Source organism: Phyllostomus hastatus, unplaced genomic scaffold, assembly GCF_019186645.2.
Source record: "Phyllostomus hastatus isolate PE091 unplaced genomic scaffold, TTU_PhHast_1.1 phas_scaffold_1066, whole genome shotgun sequence".
Lineage (NCBI taxonomy): Eukaryota > Metazoa > Chordata > Mammalia > Chiroptera > Phyllostomidae > Phyllostomus > Phyllostomus hastatus.
Genome location: NW_025334004.1, coordinates 25,188,158 through 25,196,192, shown reverse-complemented (window position 1 = coordinate 25,196,192; position 8,035 = coordinate 25,188,158).

Sequence of the window (8,035 nt, the reverse complement as noted above, 5' to 3'; positions counted from 1 at the left end):
TCCTTTGGACTCCTTGGAGGAAAGGACACGGAGGAGAGATAAGTGTGCTTTGACCTGAGGTTATCATAAACACATACAGCCAGCTCAGCCCGGGAGCAGGGCCATTTACAAAGTGCTATTTGGGGAAAGAGAAACTGACTTTGGGGGTAGGAAAGGCCTCCGCTAATCTACAGGTTCAGCTGCCAAAAGATCGCATTCCGCAGGTGATGACGGGGAAGCATCAAGCCCCCGCCCCCCATTCCAACCCCTTCGGAAACTCAAACCCGAGACGTGCTGCGCCCGGGACATGCCTGTTTGGGGCGACACACACGTCTCCTCTACTTTGGGGCGGGGCGGGTGGAGAGCAGCGCTCCAAAGAACCCACACGGAGAATAAGAACTAAGGCAGCCCTGTGGCCCGAGAGAGAGAATAGAACACTGTTTGAATATAGCTTTGTTTAGGAAAAAAAAAATATTCTGCTTTGGAAGCATGTTTAAGGTGCATCGACTGGACCTTGGCCGGGAGATAAGAAGGTGGAGGCGGGTGGATTCTTTCCTTCGCCGCCGAGAGGAGGGCCTGGGTTCTAAACCGCCAGCTGCCGCTTGGCCATTTTTCAACTAACAGGTACTTTAGACACACTGAAGTGCATAGATCTCATTAAGCTTCAGTGCCGTTTAATGAGCTTTGACAAATGTGTACTCTTTCCTGCATGCTCCAGGTCAAGATATAACACATTCCCAGCACCCAGAAGTCTCTCTCACGGTCCTTCTTACCCCCCTCCCCCACCCTATAACAGTGGTCTGGTGTCTCGCACCATAGATTAGTTTGGTCTGTTCTAGAATTGCCTATAAATGGAATCATCCATCTGGTTTGTTTGTTTGTTTTTTTTTAAAGATTTTATTTATTCATTTTTAGAGAGTGGGGAAGATAAGAAGAGAGAGAAACATCAATGCACGGTTGCCTCTCGTGTGCCCCCACCACTGGGGGCCTGGCCCAGCAACCCAGGCATGTGCCCTGACTGGGAATCGAACCGGGGACCCTTTGGTTTGCAGGCTGGAGCTCAATGCACTGAGCTACACCAGCCAGGGCATCCATCGGTTTTTGAGACTCATCGTGCTGTTACTTGTATCATCAGCGGCCTCCTTCTCATCACTGTGCCGCGTTGATGTGTTTCTGTGCAAAGGCATCACAGCTGGTTTACCCATGTGGGCTCAGTTTCGACTGGGACTGTTATGAGGGATGCTGCTAGGAACATTCTAGTCTAGTACAAGTTTTTGGTAGACACATGCCCTCCTTTGCTCAGGTTTGTCCCCAGGAGTGGAACTGCCTGGGTCCTGGGGTGTGTGCCTGCCGAACACTTTTCCAAAGGGGCTGCACCTCCATCGACTCCCCCCGGCAGCTGGGGGAGCATTCCAGTCACCACCCACTCCATCCCTGCCCTCTGACGGATCCCAGGCACCCTCCGCTCGCCAGCCATTTCCTGAGGGTTTCAATGATAGAAAAATGGCTTCTTCAAGGCTGGTGGAAATGGTAAAGGGATGAGGAAGCCTGAATGGGGTCACCTATACCCGAACACCCAAGCCTAATGTTGTCACCCTGCTGCCCACAGAGGCGTCCAGCCGCTGGGGACTGAGTCGAAGGCACACAAAGGACCCCAAGGGGGAGGCTGTTGTGGCAGCATTAGGCTGAATGGAAGCCCCAGACTCGAGACTCGGGGCCAGCGGGGCCCATCACTCTTGGCAGAGAAATGGGGTCACGCAGCATGTGCTCCTGGGTGTCCTTCTTTCACACGACAGGCCTTTGAGATTCATCCACACTGCTACACATGTCAGGGCTGAGTGCCAGCACCACAGAAATGACTCTACAAACCTCGATCCTTCCCCCAAGGCAAGGTCTAAACAACTGATCACCGAAATATAATTACCAACCGCAATAGGTTCCACGGGAGACAAGTAAGGAATACGATGAGAATGTAAAGGAAGATCTGGTCCCACTCTGGCCCCGAGGAGGGCTTCTTGGAAGACATGACACGTAGGCGGAGCCTTGGGGGATAACTTTGACTTAGGCAGGGACAGAGTAGGGGCAGTGCGTTTCAGGAAGAGGGAACAGAGCATGCAGAGACCCAGAGGTGGGCGCTTCCCCCAAACTGCACGAGGCCAGCCCAGCCAGCGCACCTGGAGCTGGGTGAGCGAGGGAGAGAGACTCGAGTGGGAGAGGGAAGGAGGTGAGGTCTGGTGACACTGCGCCCCAAAGGGCATGGTGAAGAGGTAGGGTCCGTGGGCTGGATAACTTCCAGATCTCTCCTGCCTTCTCCTCCCAGCCCCATGTCCTGGAGGATGCTTCTGTGGCCTCTCTGCACTACTTGCCCTTGGCCTTCTGGTTGGGTTCAGCCCATGGAAGGCACCTCCAGGAGATCAGAAGTAGGGAGGGAGAGGTTAGAGCAGGGGTGTCAAACTCATTTTCACTGGGGCTACAACAGCCTCACAGTTGCCTTCAAAGGGCCGAATGTAATTTCAGCTCCTTAACAGTTAAGGAGTAGTTACCTGTATACAGTCCTAAAATTATTTCGGCCCTTTGAAGGCAACCACGAGCCTGACGTGGCCCCCGGTGAAAATGAGTTTGACCTCCCCGGGTTAGAGGGTTTCTACCCAGACTCCCTCCCTCCCTTCCGTGTGGTCGGGCAGTGTCCGCCCTTCTCTCCTGAGGACAGCAGCTCCTCTCAGGCGGCTCCCTCCCCTGGCCCCAGCTCCTTCCAGATTCTTCTGACAGCTCCCTCCCTCCAGGCGTCAGGCCCCGGAGATGCCAGAGCTTCTGGCTGCTGCTGATCCCTGGGTGCTCCAGGACTGCTGGTGGGTTTCCTTAATGCTTTCCACGCCTCTGTGAAGAGTCCCTTGGATAAGCCCTTTGAGGGGACCATCCCTTTGCCACTGGGGGTCCTGACAGGTACAGCTGGCCACCGGACGCCCCCTGAGAGAGGGCGTGGTTCAGAGGCCTGTGGTCCCTCTGGAGGTGGGGACGAGCTAGGCTTTGGGCACCTTCCTTTCCTGACTCCATATCCCTAATGAGGATTTCTGTCCATATTAGGAAAGGGCTTGGGATTGTGTAACTGTTGGACTGTTGGTTTTGCATCCCACACCAATAGCAGCCAACCCACTCTGGGGCTTGGTTGCAGTTTTTGCCCAAGGCTTAGTAAGTTACCTGCAGATGATCGGTGGGTCCCCTCACCCACGCCCTGCTGGCTCCAGCCCCAGATGAGTCAAGGAACCAGGGAGCTGCTCACCTGAGTGGCATTTTATCTGGTCCACAGACACCTCCAGAGGGCAGGGCTGGAGAGGAGCAGGAGGGTGCTAGTTGAATTCTTGTTATTTCTCCGTCACCAGACCCTGTTGTAAATGCCAAGGTCAGGTCTTGGTCACCCCTGCCCTTGAGGGACTTACCGAGGCAGATTTGTTAGATGTAAGGAAAAACTTTCCAAGGGTTAGAATCATTGGAAAATCGAACTTTTTCCTTTGGACTTCGTTGGTGGGGAGTGACCCCTTCCTCACGTGGGTGACACTGTGACTTGAGCAGAGGTGGACCGAGGCCAAGCCTCAGGTGAGGGTTGATTAGGTGCTTTACTTTTACGGTCCTTGCCAAATCTGGGATCCTAACAAGAAATTTTAGAAACCGAAACCTAAAGACTCTACCTTTCTATCCCCGCAGGAGCACACCATCCAACCGCCCACCCCCACCCCGACCCCTTTCAAAGAGGATAAGAAATCACCCAGGAGGTGGTACATCCCAAGGTAATGAGAAATAAGCTGAACAAACACATGTGGGGAGTGTGATCTCAAGGGCAGGTGCGGGCCATGAGAGAGAGCTGAGCATCTTGCTCAAGAAATAGAACACCTTGTTATTCCCATTTTACAGCCAAGATGACTGGGGCCCTGAAAGATTGAGGGGCTTAGTTCAAGAGCAAATGGAAGAGCAGGCCTTGACCTTAGGGCTCTACCTCCTGTTCCGGTGCTAATAGTCTCCTGTAGGTCTCAGTTTGATGACCTGTGACCTGGGTGGAATCTAGGCACTGATTTAGGAACATTGTCCCTGCATCAAGCTGGGCCCCCAGGAGGGCTGGGCACCCCCACCACGGCCACCAGTCCGAAACAGCCCTGAGCCTGTCTGGCTCTTGGCAGGGTGGCCCAGAGCAGGCCGGTGGGGCCCCAGGCCGTCTCCCATTTGCCCGCCCACGACAGGGCCAGCTCAGCAGTCCCCTCCTTTCTCCAGACCTAAAGTTCTGAGACTCCACCAGCTGTGTGCCCTGGGAAGCCAGGGAAGGCCAGCATCTGTGGGAAAAGTCATTCACTGCCACATGTCAGCAGGTGGCAGGGCCAGGGCCTGGGGGGCAGCCTGGGCCATGGGGGTGGCTGGGTCCTCGTCCTTCACCCCGAGGCCTGTTGGAAGTTTGTTCCTCTTCTTCAACACCTCTTCTTTGAGGTGTCCCTTCCCCTCCAGTCCCCTGCCCTGTCCCCTCCGGGTCATCCTCCCCCACAGCCTCCTCCCGCCTTTAATCCTGCAGGTAGCTCCCTGGTGCCCTCAGCTGCACATTTCACGTGTCTGTTCGTTTGCTCATTCAGGTCTATGTTTATGTGGCCACGCCGTGCAGGGTGTTCTTCCGGCCTTGAGGGTCCTACAGCCAGCAGACACCCTCCCTCCCTGTCCCCATGCGGCTGGTGGTCCCACAGGGCACAGACACGCATTGCCTACGAATAACTACGTCAGGGCAGACGATGGAAAAGCACGGGGAGGAGGGCTTGTACCCAGGCTCTGTCGTTTGGGCTTTATCCAGAGAGAATAACTTGGGGGTATCGGGTGGAGAGGGGTCCAAATTTAGGTGGAATCCAAGCTCCTGAACCAGGCAGACAAAGTTGGCCCCTGTTATGGGTTGAATTATGTCCCCCCCAAATGATATGTTGGGGGTCCTAACCCCCGGGAGCTCCGAATATGACCTTATTTGGAGAGAGCGTCTTTATACAGGAAAAGGGAGGTCAAGAGCATGCTTCCTAATCCAATCTGACCAGTGTCCTCACAAAGAGGGGAAATGGGGACACTGAGGCAGGCACACAGGGAGACTGGCAAGTGACCGTGAAGGAAGAGAGCCGGGTGGTGCTTCTCAGAGCCAAGACATGGCAGGGGCAGCCGGCGCCCCCCAGAAGGAGAGCGGCGTGAACAGGTTCCCCCTCACGGCCTCAGAAGGAACCGGGCCTGGCAACCCTTGGTCCTGGACTTCCCAGCCTCAGAGCCGCGAGAGAATACATTTTTATTGTTTGACTCATCCACTCGGTGGCACTTTGCTCTGGCAGCCCGAGCTGACTAACACGGCCACCCTGCGGCCTCTGCCCGCCTTCCCTTCTGCCCCGGCCCCGCCTCACAGGCCCGTAAGGGGAAGCCTCACTGTCCTGGAATGAGCCTGCTTTCTCCCTGTCCGGAGCTTTTGCATCTGTGGCTCCCCCTGCCAGGGAGTCGGCTGCCCCTCCATCCCCCACCCCCCAGGAACTTGCCCCTGAGGCCCTCCTCACAGCGCCCCCCCCCCACAGGCTCAGCCCCCCTCCACCCCTCCCCCTCCTCCATGTTTGCTTCTCCGTTCCAGGTGCCAGAGCCAACCCCCTGCTCTCAAAGCCCGTGACCCTGGCCGTGACGCCCCCAGTTTCGGTCCCAGGGCCTGCTCTCCAGGGTTTCTCAGACCCGAGGAAATCCAGGGATGCCACCTGTGCCCAGGAGCCATTATGTCACATGAGCCAGGAAACAAATGTCTTGCTGCAAAGGACCACGGCAAAAAGAGAGCTGTGTCTCTAGAGTTGGTTAACATGCGGATTGTCGTGAAAGCGAAAACACGAAATGAATGAACTCTCCGAGAAGAGCACGTCTACAGCCCTGGGCGCTGAGCTCCCAGTGGAGTTTCTCTGAGATGCTGTGTCCCAGCAGGACTATGGGGGCTCTTAAAGCAGCCCTGGGCTCATTCTTGAATCAGTCAGCCAGGGGTCTGGGATGGCCCCACCCCCTTTTTTTCCTTTAAGTTCCCAGGTCATTCTGCTAGGATGGAATGTGCTTCTGCTAGTCCCTGAGCCTTGGGATGTCCCAGAGGGCAGGGCCAGCCTCCTGTAGCTTGAGGTGAGTACGCAGGTCCCGGGTTGGGTGGGCACAAAGCCCACCTTGATAAGCACGGCCTTGGGCCCAGGGACCCAATGTTCTGCATGCCTACAGCCTCTTCTTAGGTTTGGGTCTGGCGCCGGAGTGTGGCCATGCTCCTTGGGTTGCCTCACTCGCCTTAAGGCTCACTGACTGTGTCCACGGTGCCGCTGACTCTTCGGTTAGAGCCTTAAGCCGCGATACCAGCAAGGCAGGGCTGGGCTGTTGCCTCCGTTTTACAGGTGACAAAGCTGAGGCCCGGAGAGGTGGAGACCATTGCCCGAGGCCCCCTGGGTTGGCTAGCCTCCTGACTTCCAGCTCAAGGCCTTTTTCTATTGTTTTCGACCAAACTCCAGGTCCCTCGAGCTTTAGGTGAATAAACTGAATAGAGAGGTGGCACATTCCCATTGCTCCAAAGGCTGCATCCGTATGCATTCTGAACAATGTCCTACCTTTGGTATTTAAAAAGCAAAATGAAACCAAAGCTCAATCAAAGTGGGCCCACGTAGCCTCCGAAATCTGGAACTCTGACCAGATTGGGCTAAGCCGCACAGACACCGCAGGGGTGGCCCAGAGTAACCGCAGAGAGACCCGAACTCCCCACCTCCCAGGGCGGTGCGTTAGGGTTGTGGATGTGGGGCCTGAGCTTGGCCTCTTCAGTGGCCGTGGGCAGTGGAGGCTCCACGCCACACTGGTAAGTAGTCCAGGTCCACGACACTGATTTCGGAACCCGCCGTTCCCTGCCTTCCTGGCAGTTTGTCCAGCTGCACGTCGGATAACAGGACAAACGCCCATCTGAGTGAAGGGACGCGGGAGAAGGGAGCAGAGCCGGGCCCCAGTCCGGCTCCCTCAGCTGCCTCCCCCGTCCCAGAGCACATGGCCGCCACTGTCCCTGCAGTCAAGACCTAGGTCCCCCAAGTCACCCAAGGCTCAGGGCAATGCTTTCACTGAGTGGCTACAGGGTGGCCCACAGCCTTGGGGAGCCTCCCCCAAGTAGCTTCCTCCCTCTACATTGCACACTCTTCTCAGTTTCCGCCCTCTTTAAAAATTGTTGCCCTTGCCCTGGCTAGTGTGACTCAGTGGATTGGGCATCATCCCACAAACCGAAAGGTCACCGGTTCGATTCCTGGTCTGGGCATATGTCTGGGTTGTGGGCCCAGTCCCGGTCAGGGCATGTGTGAGAGGCCACTGATTGATGTTTCTCTCCCTCCTTTTTCCCTTTCTCTAAACATAAATAAATGAAATCTTACTAAAAAATAAGTATATAAAATTGTTTCCCCCGAGTCGTCGGCCATATCAGTTGGTCTGGGAGCAGGGGAGACACGCTGTCCTTGACCGGGGGAAGGGCTCTCGCCTGTGGCCACCCCGTCCCGCCTCTTCCTTGATGCCTCCGTTTTTCTCTCTGCCCTCACACAGCCCTCTCTCCTCTTGCTTGGCAGGGACCTCCTCCTCCTAGTGGGCCCCCCAGCCTGCAGTCTTCTTGCAAGTCTCGGCCTAGCACAGATGGCTTGGCACAGCCTTCCTCGTCTAGCTCCTCCGTCTTCCGGGCCACCCCGTTCGGGACACCGAGCTTGTTGCACTCAGCAGGGAGCCTGGGGCGTGTGTTCGGGTGTGGGGTTCCCCCTACTGTGCTCGACTGAACCAGTGATGATAAGTGCTCTCCTCTCCAGAGCCAGCACAGGGCTGCGGTGTGGTAGTGCTGGCAGGTCTGCATTCCATCGACTGAGCTCTTGGCCAACGTGGTGCTACCCTGGCCAGGGTGCAGGTTCACGGCCAGGGCCGGGGGGCAGAACTGTGACAATGGGGCCCCCACCCCCACCCTGACCCTTGTCATTACCACTGTTCGTCGAGCCCTCAGCTTGTGCCCTTCGCTGTGGGGCCCTTACTAGAG